At 42.9% G+C, this 16,573-nt stretch overlaps 1 long non-coding RNA gene across 1 annotated transcript; it reads right to left on the bottom strand.

Moving 5' to 3' along the window:
* Window positions 1–4,270: 4,270 nt before the first annotated feature.
* On the bottom strand, window positions 4,271–4,975 carry LOC142941083 (uncharacterized). Its single transcript, XR_012951100.1, has 3 exons — window positions 4,925–4,975; window positions 4,537–4,631; window positions 4,271–4,406 (listed from the first exon to the last, which is right to left on the bottom strand). It is a non-coding gene; the product is annotated as an uncharacterized LOC142941083 (long non-coding RNA).
* Window positions 4,976–16,573: the final 11,598 nt, after the last annotated feature.

Genomic DNA, 16,573 nt, shown 5'->3' with positions numbered 1-16,573 from the left:
GAGGGGCTTTTTAACTTCGGCTGAGGGACGAGGTTTGGGTCGTCCTTCCCGGAAATCTTCGGCGAGGAAAGATTGTTACCTTCTGCCGGCGGTGTGTACACAAAAAGGGTGGGAGAACGGGGCATAGGAGTTATCCGTTCTCGCACTACAGGATCCAAAACTCAAAATAAAACACAGTCTGTTCGACCAGCGAATGTTACATGTGACCTGATAGGATTTGATGAGGCCGCGGTTCCTTGTGGATCTTCTTGTCCCCTGGACGAGTCCGGAGTGAAGAGGCCTTGTGGATCTCCTTACACCAGCGGTGTCTGGACGGAAGAGAAAGAATTCTAGCTGTGCTCAGGCTTATAAACCAGGTGGCACAACCAGTGGGGGGCCCTTTCTTGGCCAATGAGGGGCCAGGATCAAGTTTTGGCTGTGCTGGGAGGTGTAGTCATTCATCTTGGAGTTTCCATCAGACGTTGTATGACAGGAGGGAGCATGGGTGCTTCTAGACTAGGGCCAGATCCCAACATCCCCCCTTTGGTCTGAAGAGCGGGGTGCTGGCCACGGTCTTTAGAGCAAACCAAGGGCTGGCACGTGCATCCATGTGGTATCACACTGTCCATGTATTCCGGGAACCTGAAGAGGTTAGACAGTCCAAGTATTCCGGGAACCAAAAGCAGTGGTTAAAACAGTCAGTGTTCAGAGTTCAGAGTTATCGGTATCAGAGTCATTGGTATCTGGGCTGATGACTAAGGTAGCATCTGGGCAGATGACTTTAACTACATTTACCTACATCTACCCTCATACACAATTCAAATCATAGGTGAGCAAAACATTATTCCCAAATAATTAAATCGCTAATCATGATTTTGTGATAATCCTAGCATTGCGGTATAGTGTCAAAGAAAGTAACAACCCAAATAAAACAAAACAAAACACAAAGGAGAGAAGAGAAGAATAGTTAGAATAGAAGCAGATGAGGGGAGGGGAACAGTGGTTACTGGTTCTACTCCTAGACGGGACTGGAGTCCGTCGGTGGAGCAGTCGCAGGTTGGTTAAAACGTGGGGTTACGAATAGGAGGGAATCCAGTCTGGTCTGTAGCTTCTGGATGCATTTGTACATAATATGTGCGTTTATCTCTCTCTAATCGGTAGAATTAGAGCGAGTTCTATGTCTAAGTTTTAGGATCTATTGGACTTGCGCTGCCAAGACTATAGGCCAGAGGTACCTGTGAGGGTTGCATAACAGTAGTGGTAGCAGATTTACGGATTTTGTTAACACAGTCTAGGGTGACCAGCTAGGCTGGGGTTTAGAGCGGCTCAAGCTGTTGACAGATGAGCTGTTCTTTGATGAGGTCCTGCATTAAATCTGACTGCTACGGCATAGGTTATGTCTTCCTTGGTCACTGCTGGTAGAGTCTCTAAAGCATGCAAAGGGTCATTTATGAGAGTGGAGCGTGAGTTTACAGTCACAATGAAAGTTTTTCAGGTCTTGTAAATGTTCTGGTTGAAGTTGGATTTGTTAGCGGTTAGTGCATGCCTACAGGGCGAGTTGAAGCATGCAGTTAAACGTTAGTAGTCAATGATAAGCCGGATTTTCTGGTTGGTTTCAACAGTAACAATTATTAATGATTATTAATAATAACGGGGCACCACCCTGCGAACAGGGACCAATAACCAAACTATAAAACTAAGTCTCATAATTAGCGTTCACTCATAATGTCAATAGTCTGAGTACTATTACACATTCAGAGTGAAAGTGAAGGTTTAAGTTCGAGCACAGGCCACTACATCCAGTTATTATTACACACATATGCACAAGTAATCACAGACGACTGCTCTTTAAAATATAACAGAGTTTATTAAATAAAATAATAAATGATCAAATGAAGTAATAGCAAAATCAACAAACACTATCATACAATTATATGTCTAATACCTAAAGTCAAATGAATAAAGTGGGGTAAGGATATGTATATAGATATATGTACATGTGTGAGTGTGTGTGTGTGTGGAAACAAAGGGGGGGGGCCTACTCAAACAGTGATGGTACGTAACCTAAAAAGGGGCGTGTATTTGGATCGAAGCGCTCTACGTCCTTCGTGCGGGACTCTATGTGATAGGTGCGCAGGCCCTGCGCGCGGAGAGGGCCTAAACCGTCTGAATCGCCATAATTATTAAAATCAAGGGGAGGTGATCTACCTCTCCCCGCGTGGGAGAGGGCGTTCGTTCTAGGCGTACACTTGACATATGCGGAATGTCTCGCTCGCCTGTGGAAGTGGGCTTGGACCCACTTAGGTCACTCAGGACCTGGGAGTACTCCCCCCTTCTCCTGTCATCAGAGAGGGCGAGTTTGAGGAGACCAGCAGCTGCATCTTGTGGTGCAGGGTTGTCTGGCTCCTGGTGAGCTTCTGCTCCTAACCTGTACGGTTTTTGACTGCCCATTTTACTTCTTTGTAAATGGCAACAGTGGTTAGAATTCCCTACTGTTCGTAAGAAAAACGGTTAGTGTTTACGGTTAATGCAGGCGCACAGTGAAATGTCTAGTTCTGTGACTTACAATTTCTACTGTTGCTCTGAGGTATTAACTACTGCTTTTCAACTCAAAGGTAGAAAATGCTAATGTGGTTTCAGCACTTCTGGCTTGTGACAGCTGTGTGTAACTTTTCTTTGAGGGATTAAGAAAAACAAAACAAAGTGTTGGTTTTACAAATAAACGATCAAATCTACTAAACACAGCTGACTGTTAGTTTAGGAAATGTAACGAATGATCTAACCTGGAAAGGAAAAGAAGTAACAAATTTCCGAAAGGAAATTAAAATTGAAAATTTAATTAAAATGAAAGTCTAGTGCTTCTAGACTAGGGCCAGATCCCAACAGAAGCAACAGTCAGATTGTAGGCTACAAATGATGAAAAACACATTTGTTTGTGTCATTTGAACACTATAAGAACAAACGGTTGTTTGGATAAATCTATGATCATCTCATGTAAAACACGGATCATTTTACCAGCTAATAGAGTGAGAAAAGTAACAGATTTCATGCTGTAGAGGAGATTTTTATTTGTGTGTCTTAATTCAAATATTCAAAGAAAGCATGTTGAAGTGTATAACAGTACTATGTAATCACACACCCAAAGTAATATGAAGAAATCACCATGAGGAAGTATCTGGTTACCAAGCAGGAAATGTTTGGTGGCAGTGGATTCCAAGGAATTGTAAGGTGGCGGTGGATTCCAAGGAAATGATCATCTGGACTGATGATTTGGTCATCTGTTGTCTTGACCAGCAGCTCCAGGTGTGATCACTCAGACATCCGGCCAATTTGTTCACACTCGTCAGTGACGGGCCATAGTTTGGATCCTCTGTGCATGTGAAACTGCACTCATTCATGGAAAAAGTTCAAAATGTTCTGGCAATGCAGAAGCAGCGAATCCCCTGATTCACTTTCCATTAATTTCATCCATCCATCCATTTTCCACCGCTTATCCGGGGTCGGGTCGCGGTGGCAGCAGGCCAAGCAGGCCGACCCAGACTTCCCTCTCCCCCACAACATGTTCCAGCTCATTCTGGGGGATCCCGAGGCGTTCCCAGGCCAGCTGGGAGATGTAATCCCTCCAGCGTGTTCTGGGTCTCTTCCCAGTTGGACGTGCCTGGAAAACCTCCAGTAGGAGGCGTCCAGGAGGCATCCTAATTAGATGCCCGAACCACCTCAGCTGACTCCTTTCGACGCGAAGGAGTAGCGGCTCGACTCCAAGCTCCCTCCTGATGACCGAGCTCCTTACCCTATCTCTAAGGCTGAGCCCGGCCACCCTACGGAGGAAGCTCATTTCGGCCGCTTGTAGCTGCGACCTTGTCCTTTCGGTCACGACCCAGAGTTCGTGACCATAGGTGAGGGTAGGAACGTAGACCCTAAGATTATAAACTGATTTACAGTAAGAACGACTGTAAAAAAAGACAGAAGTTGACTCACCAACATTTAGACTGATGATTTGGCCATCCGTTTTCTTGACCAGCAGCTCCCAGTAGGTCTGATCACTCAGACATCCGGCCACTCCGTTCACACTCGTCAGGAACGGGCCGAAGTTTGGATCCTCTGTGATTCTGAAACTGCACTCATTTATGGAAAAAGCACAAAATGTAGCAATGAAGAAGCAGCGAATCCCCTGATTCATCTTTCATTAGACATGATTTAACAGTGAAATATGCAGCGTCTGTTTTTATGCATGTCATTACTTTAAGTTGATGAGTCATGCTAACAGCTGATGTGATGATCTTACCTGAAGCCTACATTTGAGTCCTGCAGTCTCGTCATTGCACCCAGTAGGATTCCTCTGTAAACCACATAGGTGGAGTAGGTCTGATTGGGAGTCATTGTCACAGAGTTCGTCACGAGGATACTGATGGGAATCTGATTAGAATCTGAAGATAAAGAGTGAATAATCAAGTGTTTAATAAGCAGGCCAAACAATATCCTATAACTGCAATAACATATGATTCTCGATAGCTGGGGACATCTTTGAGTTTTAATAAAAAACATTTTGAAGCTTACCTTCAGCTGGAGCTCCAGGAAGCAGCAGCAGCAGCAGGGCTGCAGAGAGGAGAGCGGGAGTCATCATTCTGCTGAACACCAGACTGACCTGTTAGCTGCAGAGGAATAAAACAAATCAGCCTTCAAGAAGTTGCTCAGATCTTTTACAAAAGCAGGAAAAATGCTTCCTTAGTTTAGCACAAGTTATTACGAGATTTTACGTTTTACAACCAGTTTCCATCCACGTCTCAGTACAGGACCTTAATCCTTCAGCTGGAAACTCTCCTGCCTTTGAAACGTTTTACTGCTAATAGTAAAAGTAAAATGTGTGAACCTTTTAACTGCATGCCCGACCATCAGAGCCATCGACAGTATGATCTTTTCCTCCCCACTCTAACCAGTAACTGACCTGTAAGGGTGCGAGAGATCTGATGGGAAGTCCTTCCTCCTTCAGTTAGCTCGGCTCCTGTTGTCCGGACTCCTGCTCAGTTGCTTTATAGCTCTGAAACAACAAGAAAATAGAGAATAATTCTTAAAAATGAATTATGATATTTAATAATGGAACTATAAGAATAACACATCCTTAATATATAGTGTTGAATCCAATTACACTTAACCAACAAGCTTTCTGAAAATAACGTACGATTTGTATGCGGTAAAAAATGTATTAATTGCATTCAACTTAACGATATTAAGTCGACCATGAATTTATGTTTTTATTTGCATGTGGATTTAAAAAATAAAGTTGAAATTGGCCGTAAGAATTGAATTATTTTCCAATCAACAATAGTCTTATTAAACTCATGATGTTCTGATGTTCATGCATCCTCTGGGTCTCTAAACCGCCACAATGTGGCAGCGCTGAGCTGCACAACAGGGAGGTTTTGTGCTTCTTGTTCTCACAGTTAAAGGGAAACATCGAATCTAATCCACATAATATTATCATTATAACATTCTGCATCCTCTGTTGCATTGAAGCGTGCCAGTAAGCCGTGTCAGCCTGCACATTACCACGGGTTTGGAACTGCTCCGTCATGCAACAAACCCAGATCACCTCCAGTCACGTCCTGGAACAACCTCAGCACTGGTGACCTGCACAGAGGTTTGAGGCCAAAATTAAATTGGATTTTTTAAATAAAAATGTATGAAAGAAAGGCGATGTATTCATCCTCACATCCTTCTGTAGCTGGAATTTCAATCAAACAAATACAGGACTTTATTCCATGAACCCACACATTGCTCTCTACTTTTGTCTTTATTTCAGATTCATTTGCTGTCTCACTAAAATAAAATCTCCTAGACTACAATCATTGTGAAGTTCTACTTCATTTAACACCTTCATGTTATCAGCCCTTGCATTCCTTAACTATCAGGAGAATTAAAGGGTCCCTCACAAAATGTTTACGGGCTTTAAAGAAAGAAAAACAACTGCAGAAAAGGAAAAATCATTTTGTGGAGTTTCCTCCTCAGTTGAAGAGTGAAGGACCATAAAATGGATGTACTAAAGGAAGGAAGGAAGGAAGAAAAAGGAGTGTAGAGGGGAGGAAAGAAGGAAATGTGGAAAATAGGAAAAAGGAAAGAGCAAAAAGAAAGAAGGAGAGATGAATGTAAGAACAAGGAAGCACAGAGAGAAGAACAACACCCTCTGGAGTCTGATTAATGACGAGGAGCAGCTGAGGAGGCAGAGATCTGATGAGAGGGCTGATTAGAGACGAGTCACAGGTGTGCAGGACTGAAGCACACCGAGGACACCTGGTGGACAGGTGAACGCAGGAGGAAGAAGAAGAGAGTGGAGCCACTGAGGCCATGGCAGGGTGAGGAGACATCCCTTTGTCACTGTTAGCTCTGTTAGCTGTTAGCACCGTTAGCTGTCAGCACCGTTAGCCGACATAGTCATAAATGATTATGTTGAATATGCAGTCTGCAGAGTCTGCAGTTCCCCTCAGAGGATAAACTTTAGAAGGTGATCATCATAGACTGTAAAGAAGAGCTCTGCGTATCGGCAGCCACCATCTTAATTTTTGCAACCAGAAATGACCCGAGAGGGCGGAGCTAAGTACAACTGAACGCTGAGAAAGACATTTTTAGTCGACCAAAATGTTAACAATTAACTTTCATGAAGTGACAACACACTGAAAGGGTTAAAGTTGACAACGCCCTGGTAGAGACCTGTCAATCACAGTGTAGCCCCGCCCCTAAAGCATCCCCTGCTTTATGGTCTGTTTGACTCTAAATGGACCATAATGTACTAAATGAACATCATGCTGTATTGAAGAAGACTTGAAACTAGAGATTGAGACCATAAACTCATGTTTACAATGTTTACTGAGGTAATAAATCAAGAGAGAAGTAGAGTCATTTTCTCATAGACTTCTATACAACCAGAGGAGTCGCCCCCTGGTGGACACTAGAGAGAATGCAGCTTTAACACATGAAGCTTTGACTTCACTCTTAAGGACCGGAGGTCGCCGTCTGGTCTGTCTTAAATACTTTATTTGTATTTATTATTATTGAGTACTGTGTTATGTGATTTATATGTTACAAGTTAGTACTGCCGCCAACTTTCTGTGCAAGAGGGTAACTGATCCGTTGACCCAGCAGATGAACGTCACAGCTAATTATTAATATGCGCTGTAAACAAAATAAGTGAGCAAACATTTAAAAGTGGATTTAGCTTGAAGGAGTCACGATGGCGTGATGAGACTCTGCAGGTCAACAAATGGGGACCTCGGCCTCCTTTTAAAAATCCAAAGCAATTATTGGAGAGCAGTGAATCTTTGCAATCTAATAGTGCTCTCTGTGTTCTTTTCCAGCTCTTAAACTAATTCCTGATTGATCGCTAATTATCGGTGACGGGGCCCCTCGAGACAGCCCCCCCTCCCCCCCTCCTTCCACTTCCACGGCGTGAAAGCAGCTATAACTTTCAAACAGTCGACTCTGCTGCTTGTTCTGGCAGCTCAATAGTCTTCAAGACGTTTGAATAATCATGGTGGCCTCCCCCCTCCCACGACAACAATAAAGTTCTTTTGACTGCATCGTCATTTTCATACCAATCAGCATGTTGAACTTTCATCCTCAAGCCCAACAGGACATAAGTGCAGTTGTAGGCTACTTGTTAATGCTTTCGACCGCGGCGTTGAGTCAAAATCGTCGCATTGATAACCTTGCAAACGACAGGAGCGTCTCTTAATAGCGCGCCGATTGATGTCGGCCGTTCGGATGTGAATCACTCTTCGGACAGAAGCGCCAACAAAGAGCATCGTCGATGACAATGTGTTTATTTCCTTCTTTTCAAGGTTCGGATCAATCGAAGGGGGCTGGTTCTGTCTGGAGCTGCAGGATGCGGACTATAAAAGTGGAGGTGGTGTGTTGATGCTGCTCAGAGCTGCTGGTCTGACATGAGGAGCTGCAGTAGACGAGGAGGAGGCCCAACAAGTCCAGCAGGTAGGACACGAGTTCAGTACCGCCGGTGAGAGTCATGGTGCATTTGTGATTAGAAAATGAGAGAACGATTAGCAGGATGAGCGTCAGGAAAGGGTCATTTAGAAGTGCAAGAGTTCTCCAGAGACAGTTTATATGAAGATCAACTGTCTCATTGATTAAAATGCTAAAACAGCTGAAAAAAAGGCTTTCAACTCAGACATTCTGTATTAGTAAATGTCTCCCCATATATCTTATTTTAATTGAATTTGTATCATTATTATTGTTAAGAGTTTATGCGTTTATGCTGGGACAACATTCCAAGAAAATCTTTGTTGTTTAATTTCTTGATTTGTTCTGTTTTGTTGTTTGAAGATAAAGTGGGGAAAAGCAGTCAACTAATCAATAAGTTGATCCAGAGAAAATTAATCTGCAGCTGTTATAAAACGAATTTATCGGTCGAGTCATTTTTCACATAAAAATGTATGAAAATGTGCAGCTTTCCTTTGTCATAAATAATAATGAAAGAGTCATTCAAGAGATGTGGACTCAGGACTTGGACTCAAGTCCCACTTAAGTGACTATTACTGTTATAACCTGTCATTAGTAGAGTCAGTGTTATTACACACTAAAGTACTCTAACTGTTATTAAAAATAGGTTACGGTCATTAATGCATGCCTAATAATTTAATGGACATTACCCTGAGAGACGTTACTCTGTATTGATTTTTAAGGGCAAAATACAGTTAAAGGAATGTTTTAATTGTGTTTTTATTTCATAGTGCATTAATGGTACTGCTAATAGATGAAAGAGTGATGATATAATTTAAATATATATAGACCGGCCCCATTGTCACCCATTTTGCATCCCTAAAAGTAATTGTTGGCTGCAGCTTTAAATGCTGTTAATACTAAATATGAAGCTGTTTTTAGCCGTTGAGGCTTTTTCTATAACGCTGAAAGAAGACAAACGTTAAGTGGGGAGAGTAACATGTCTGTAATAATGGTTGAAGTTACCTCCTTACATGTAATACGTTGCATAAATGTCCTATCGTAGCTTCTGGGGGAAACTATAGAGCAGATATTTATATTGATCATGTCTTACATAATGAACTTTGAATCACCTTTTTATTTAAAGGTTCTGTACAAATTAATTTGTCTCGCCTCTGCTTTTCCTGCTATGATCCCATGATCCCGTGTCATAACACTAACTGTATACAGTATTTATGAAGCGTCTGTCTGGCTTTGCACTGAAGGACGACATAATCAATGCACTTTAAAAGGAAATGATGAAATACATCCACTGATGTACAACAATCAACGTTCACACAAACTTCACCAAAATAAAGACTTTTTTATTTACCAAGATCATCTTTGAGACATTGCGTTGTGTTTTGTATCGTAGCAGAATAGATAATATAAGATCATCCTTTATTAGTCCCAGAGGTGAAGTTTTCAGGATTACAGCAGCAAAGTGCAACAAGACACAGTAAAGGTATAATAAATAAGTAAAATACAATATAATCACATTAAGTGGTTGGATCCACATTACTGCACATTTGAGGAAGGAAATATAAAGTGTTTATATTGCACAGGGTGATTATGTTGTTCATACATATATTGATATTGATAGTCTACGTTAACTTATTGTGTATTAAAATACTAATAGCACTATTCCATTTGAATTGTAAGCTATTTCTATTGCACTACATCAATTCAAACTCTAGAAATTAAGATTTTCTTTGTGAAATAATTAATAAAAACTTAATCGAAAAAAAATTCAAATTGGAATACAGCAGAACGTTTTTATTTCATTAATCTTTTCAGGACCCCTTAGATGTATCTAGTGGCCCTTTGGAGGGGCCAGACCCCTAGGTTGGGACCCACTGGACTAAACCAGTTGAATGTATACAAAGCAGTTGATGCTCAATCTAATGAAGAAATATGCTTTAAAAGACAGTTTACTTCAAACCGGCTTAGATTTTATAACACAGTCTGGAGTTTGTCACATTTAAACTTCCTTTTTACAAACAAAGTGTTTGAAGCGATTCTCTCGATGGACTGACTGCACTATGAGTTGAGACCAAGGGGGGGCGCTAGAGCTCCACATGCAGGTTTAGTCTGCATGTACCGGCTGTTAAACAGACACTGTGAAGCACAAGAGGGACATCTTGAGCACCAGGTCTCACCTTCCCGTCTCAGTAGTTCTCTGCAGTTTTAACCTTATTTTAAAGCCCAAAACGTGTTTTTATCTCCAATAGTTTCTGCGTGTTTTCTTAAAGACGCACCAACATGCAAAGAGAAGACTGACTCCTGGTTTTCGTTCCACTACAAAGTGCTGCCGAGGTTAAGAAAATAAATAAAAATAGAACGTGTTCAGACATTTGTTGCTAACGATGCTTCGAGAGTTTTGTCGATATGAACGATATCAACGCCACGGCAGGAATAGATTTAGCTAAATCAATTAATGGTTTTACCAATGACTGAATGTGCTTTCAAAAGGGGGCGTGTACAAAACTTCACGTCCACTCAACAGTCGGTCCAACTCGGACAATGTGGCGGCTCTTTGTCCGTCCCTCTGCTCGCTTTGAGTCCGTGTTGCTAAGAGGCTGAATAAAGTGTTTAGTTCTCACCGTAGTCCGAGATGAGTCATGTATTTTCAGGTCAACACTCCACCAAATCCATTGATTGTTCAACTACATTCAACTACATATAAAAGGACTTCCTGCATTGCCAATCGTCACCCTGAGGGCTTGTATGTATCTGCTTGTTTAATAGTTTGAAACTCGAGGAGGCTCTTGGAAAACATGCATGAGACATAAAACACGATATATATCCTTTGCTATAAAAATATATAAAACAATATGGTGGTTGTGACAACGGTGAACTATTTTAATTGATTTTCACTGCTTTTGTGTTTTAATATCCTTTTGAAATGAGATCCCGGTGAGCTAATTCTCGACATTGTACGAGGGGATTCATTTTTTGCACTCATAAGATGGGATCAATACAAAGGCAGCACACTGCTTAGCAAGTCCAACATGTCTGTGTGTTCTTCAGCTACTTGTTATCGGTTTATTGAACCGAGCCAACGAGGGAAACAAACAACCTCCTTGCCTCCATTATTGCCTTTTTTTCCCCGAAACCGACCCTCGCTATACGCGTCTCACACATCTGTGTTTGCACAGGAGCAGGTTGATGGACACTGTTTCTTCAGAGGTTAAGGTTGATGAACGTCTGACCCTCTTCATTTCATCCCAGACGGGCTGCCGGGGAGGAGGTGTGTGTGTGTGGGGGGGGGTCTGCAGGTTGCGGCCGAAGCCGGAGTTAATGACGGGGCTTTGTTAGGCGCTGGGGCTCTCGTCAGGATCGGCCCGAGCCAGACAATAGCCAGGGGTCACAGGTCCTCGGAGACCCCGGGTGAGAGGGCTAATGAGTCCGTATTGAGCTAAGATGAGTCTGCCAGTGTTGTCGGCAGATACCGCGGGCTCAGATGGTTCTGCCACGGCCAATTTGTCCGTTTTTTTTTGTTCCTGAGAGGCTGCAGAGCCGTCGAGTTACAGCCTCAACGGCGGACTTTTTCAGGGGCTATTCTTAGACGATAACCGAAGAGTCAGTTCGTCACTCGGAGAGCTGGACGGCTGGTCGTGGCTGGAACTAAAAGTCTTCTACAAATCAGAAAGAATCTGTGCAAAACCCAACAGAACTCAAATTCTCTTATTAAAATGGACCCCAGGGGGCTGTCACACCAGTTCCAGAAGTAGAAAAACATGGCCGCCTGCTGAATTAGATATTAACGAGCATTTGTGGTCAAAAAGAGCTGGATCGCAAACGTTCTCCTCAATGATGATGAAGTTCCATGTAGATCGCTGGTTCGCACTGATCCAACATTGACACCAAGGCTACAGTCAGACCCTTCCTGACTGCACCGGTCTGCGCTGCTTTTGTCACGGTTGGAAAGGAGTCTCCGTGTTGTTGTATTTGCATTTTTTTCCTAAAAAATAAGTGTTTTTTTTCCCCGCATATTGTTCTGTGTGAAAGTATGGATGACAAAAACAATAGTTATTTAATGATATGTAGTGAAAAGTAATCGCACGAAAAATCACCCCTCCGGGTGTGTAAAGGTGTTTAGACTGAGTATAGCTTGGGCCTAGCCTAACCGGGTCCTGGATCAAGTCTTGGTTATTCAGAAGCGATTGGACCCATGAAGACCTTATTCATGGTTGTCGTTCGGAGGCGTTCGTGCCAACTGACCGTCAAATAACAAAGCTTGGTTGGTGGTTTTAAGCTTCAAACTATGACGCTCTACCTGGTTCAGGAAAAGAGCGTGGCTGACGTCTAATTGTCTACGCTCGTGACAAAATGTTTACTTTTAGTTTTGCACGGGAAACGAATGGCGGTCTCCTGAACGAACGTCCTGTTTTGTTTATTGTTGTAAATATAGAATATAAAGCTTAAGTACCCGTTTAGAAGCACAGGGCCACACAACATGTAGAAGTCTTTTCTGCGAGCTGTGGTTCCACATAACACCCCAGACGTACCAGAGATCCAGAGAGACTTCGACACGTCTAAAGGCCTCAGTACGCTTTAAACAAAGTGCTTGTGTTACCGTCTGAAAATAGTCTTCAAACTCACTTTCTGTTGCTGGAAACGTTCTCAAATTCTCTTTCTTTCATTCCCAACACGACTACTTCCTTCACTTCCTCTTCATGCCCTTTGAAAACGGTCCGTCCTAAAGTGTGCCCTCTTATCCCCCGTCTGCACGATTCATCGCTTCGACACTAAAGACACACTGAAGGTCTTCAGTTTAATTGGTAAAAGCTTTAAAGATGTTTGGACGTCACGTCGTACGAACTTCTTCCTTTCAGGCATGCTGAACCTTTAATTCCTTGGTGGTTAGTTCGTTCCCTCCGTGTTTACTCTCCCACAGTTAAATCCACACTGACAATATTTCTGTGCATGAAGCGCGACTGTGCCTCCCTTGAAGCTTGACCGGCTCCTCTCCTCTCCTCTTCCTTTTTTGTTTTGAAGCTTTTTAATTTTGATCTCTTTACACTTTCACCCCCCCCCCCCCCCCCACCCACTCGCTCTCATCAGCCGCCTCCGACGTGGACACATGCGGCTCTGGCTTATCCAGCCGTGGCATTGACCTCTCATCTTCATATCGACCCGCTGTTTCCCATGACCCGTTGACCTCTCGGGGTGAAGCCTGCAGCCGTCTGGACCTCCTCCTCCTCCACCTGGCTCCTATCTCCACCCTTCAGATGGATTACTCTCTGCTCTGACGGGATTACATTGTTGTCTCAACAGAGGATCCACGAAGCTCCAGACTATTCAAACTACAAAATCATTTTTTTGGGATTATGTCACTTTTTTCTCCATCCAAGCTTTATTCAAAAGCTTTTCTTCTGAATTTAAAACCCGTCACCTTCAGATGGTGCTTATGACAATGCAGTGACGTTTCCCCCCCGCCCGCCCGTCTCTCTTTCCCGTCCCCGTCTGTCTCTCTCTGAACTCGCTGTCCTCATTCCACAGCCTGGTTTTGAAACACAGTGTCCCGATAGTTAGCTGGTGGAGAATCTGGGTCAGCGCGAGGAGAGCCAGAGATAGCACAGCTAAAGAAAAATATGTCACTCACCGCTGTGCGACGACGAGAGAAAACAACACCTCTCTGCCGCTTCAAAAAAAACAGCAAATTCCACATACTTAACATATTCTGTCTCTTGGAGTTTTTTAGCAATATCTGGGACCAGCAGTGAGGCACAACTGGGCCCAGCCGACAAAGGGACAGATCGTGTTTCTTTTCATCTCGCTTAAGCAGAAGAGTTGCAGGGAATTGTTTTTCACGTTTTATTATCAAAATTGACGGCGTGAGTGCCTCTCCGTCTTATGGTTACATCACTGGAGTCTAGACGGTGCGATTTGAAGCATTGGAGACAAACATTTATGTTTAATTTTGGAATGTTAGGAGTGAGTTTACGATGAAATTATGTTTCTCTGGATATTTTTCTTGCCTTTTTTAAATGCTCTGCTTTTCAGTCCGTTGTGTTTTCAAGCTTGAGGCTGTGCTTTCTTCTTTTTTGGTGCAAAGTAGGGCTTTCTCCGTGGACTTTGGTCCAAGCAGCATTCCTGATCCCTGCTGGACTGAGAACTATAGGGAGGGAGGGGGAGGCAGAGAAAGAGCTGTGAGGGAGGAAGGAGGGGGGGCACGAACAAGAGAGGAAGTGAGTGTTCATTACAAAGTGTGTGCCTCTCGGTTGCCCAGTAGAGTTCGCCGGACTTTTTGTTGCTGCTCTCTCTCTCTCCCTCTCTCTCTCTCCCTTCCTCTACCAGTAGTGAGAGATTTATTCTTTTTTTTGGCTGTGGAAGAAGAACAAGAGGAGGTGCAGATTTTTCATCCAGTGCAAATTAGAGCAAGAAGGGAAGTAAAGAAACAAATGAAGAAGAAGGGGAGGAGGAAGAGAAAAAGAGAGACTTCAACCCTTATCTTCCCCCTTTCCTTCCACTGCCAACGACTTCCACCTCAGAAATAGCGGAGGGAGCAACTTCAAGAGGCAGCCAGGAAGGAGCTGGAGTGTGAAATCTGAGAAGAGAAGCGGGATGAAGAGGCTGACCAGCTCTGCGTTTGCTCCTCTGTCCAGGTCAGTGCCCGGGGAACACCAAACCACTGCTCCCCTCTTTTCTGTTGTCTACTCACCGGAGCTTTTACTCTGAATTTAAGAAAAGCCAGTGGGTGCAGCGGTTGAGGGGGTTGTGTAACGAGGCTGACAGCAGCTAACACCCGATCGGTGCGTCGCCCACCGGCAGGAGTGAAAGTGCCGAAACTCCAGCTGCTGTTTTTAGTTGATCGGCTCGGATGTTCACGTGTTGAGGGAGACGACAAACTCGTCCGAAATGCGGCCCACGTGGTTACGATAAGGGGGAAATCACGGAGACGCACTGCAGGCTGGGTGCTCACGCTCTCTCTCACGGGGGGGCGGGGGGAGATTGCAGCTGAGGTACAAAGACGTTATTACATTTCAAGTTTTGAGAATGAGACAGAAGTGTTTTTACCTGGCAGTGTGTGCGGTATGGCCGCTCAGCAGTCTTTACCTTAAAAAATGTTACATTCTAACATTGAGGATGTCCCTTTATTTGTTTTGCACGTGCATTTTTAAGAAACAAAACCACGTTTTATATATATTTATATATACATGACGTATTGACAGTGTTTCATTGTTAAATGTCGTCCCGTGGCCTCACCGTTAATCACAGAATCCAGTAACATTACAGGATTTAATCAGAGTCGATTTACAATTATTCAGAAATCACATGGAGTCAGTGTTTTTCTTTTTACAGGTTGTGATGATTTTAAGTCAACAAAAGCCGAGAGGTTGTTATCGCCGACTGATTATTTCACATGAGCGCTGTCAGACAGCTCACCTGTCTGAGGGGGCCCCTGAGGGCCTGTCCCATTAGCTTTCCCAGCATGCATTGCCACTGACAACACAGTGTCAAGAGAGGCCTCCCAGGAGACCGTTGTTGACAGGTTTATTATTCCTAGAACGTGGAAGTGGGACAGATGGCACTATAGGGTAGAGGAGAGCGGCCTTTATAAGTTATTATTATTATTATTATTTCATTGTGGGAGTAATCACACTTTTTGTGTTGCGACTTTACTATTTTGTTTCCAACTGTTTCACTGCAGCACTCTGGGTAAAACACTGAACCTGTGCTGCATCTTATAACATTTTTCATTGATTGATAAATCCTCAAATAGTTGGATTTTTAAAATGCCCTCTCATTATTTTCCCGATTCAAACCCCGATATCTCCGTCAGATAAGACAAAGAGATGCTGGAACTAACGAAATACGACGATTATTTGTATGAAACCATAATTCAGCACTTTATTCATACTTTAATGTAAAAACAAATATGCTTTGACCAATATGTTCAAACTGCGTTGTGGCTGATGAGTAACAGTTCTTATTTAGTTTGTCTTCTGTTAGTATTACGTCCGTCCTCGTGATGAGCAGTGCTTCCATGTTGTCGCTGTCGTCTCTCTCATACCAGACATTCTGTCCTCTCAGCTGGATGCTTGTGATGGTTGAACTGGGTGTTTCCCTCTAATACACCAGTTTCAAACGCACTTTGTTTTGTTAAGGATGGATTATACTTGAAGAGAAGAGAAAAGCTTTGTTTGTTAGTGAGTAGGTGAGATTAAAGAAGTCCTTTTGACTGATCAGCGTTCAACCTTTTTTAAGGGTCATGAGTTTTAATAAAATGTGATTATTTTCTCATATGAAAAGAGAAACTTGGGATAGAAGACAAAGTTCTTTGTTGGTAATTTAATGTGTTTCTTAAGAAGTCTACATTATCGTCTCACAAATGTTTCGCCATTCAAACAGTGTCTGCGAGTCTGTTTGTACGACACGATCAATAACGTAAACATCTGCTCATATACACACTTGATCAAAATATTTAGTGGAGATACAATTGAAAACATTAGGTGCAGTTACTAGTTTTAGTCAAACGGCAAAACAAATTTAATTTTCTTTTGTCAAAATGTCGAGATTAAATTTGGACTTTTTGTTTTTTTGTGAGAAATGTAGTTTGTAACTACTTTAAGCAAACACATCACAGCTAGACTTCTGCAAT

Source organism: Anarhichas minor, unplaced genomic scaffold (genome assembly GCF_050575085.1).
Source record: "Anarhichas minor isolate MPS153535 unplaced genomic scaffold, ASM5057508v1 ptg000127l, whole genome shotgun sequence".
NCBI classification, from domain to species: domain Eukaryota; kingdom Metazoa; phylum Chordata; class Actinopteri; order Perciformes; family Anarhichadidae; genus Anarhichas; species Anarhichas minor.
This window is presented reverse-complemented; position numbering and strand designations above follow the sequence as displayed.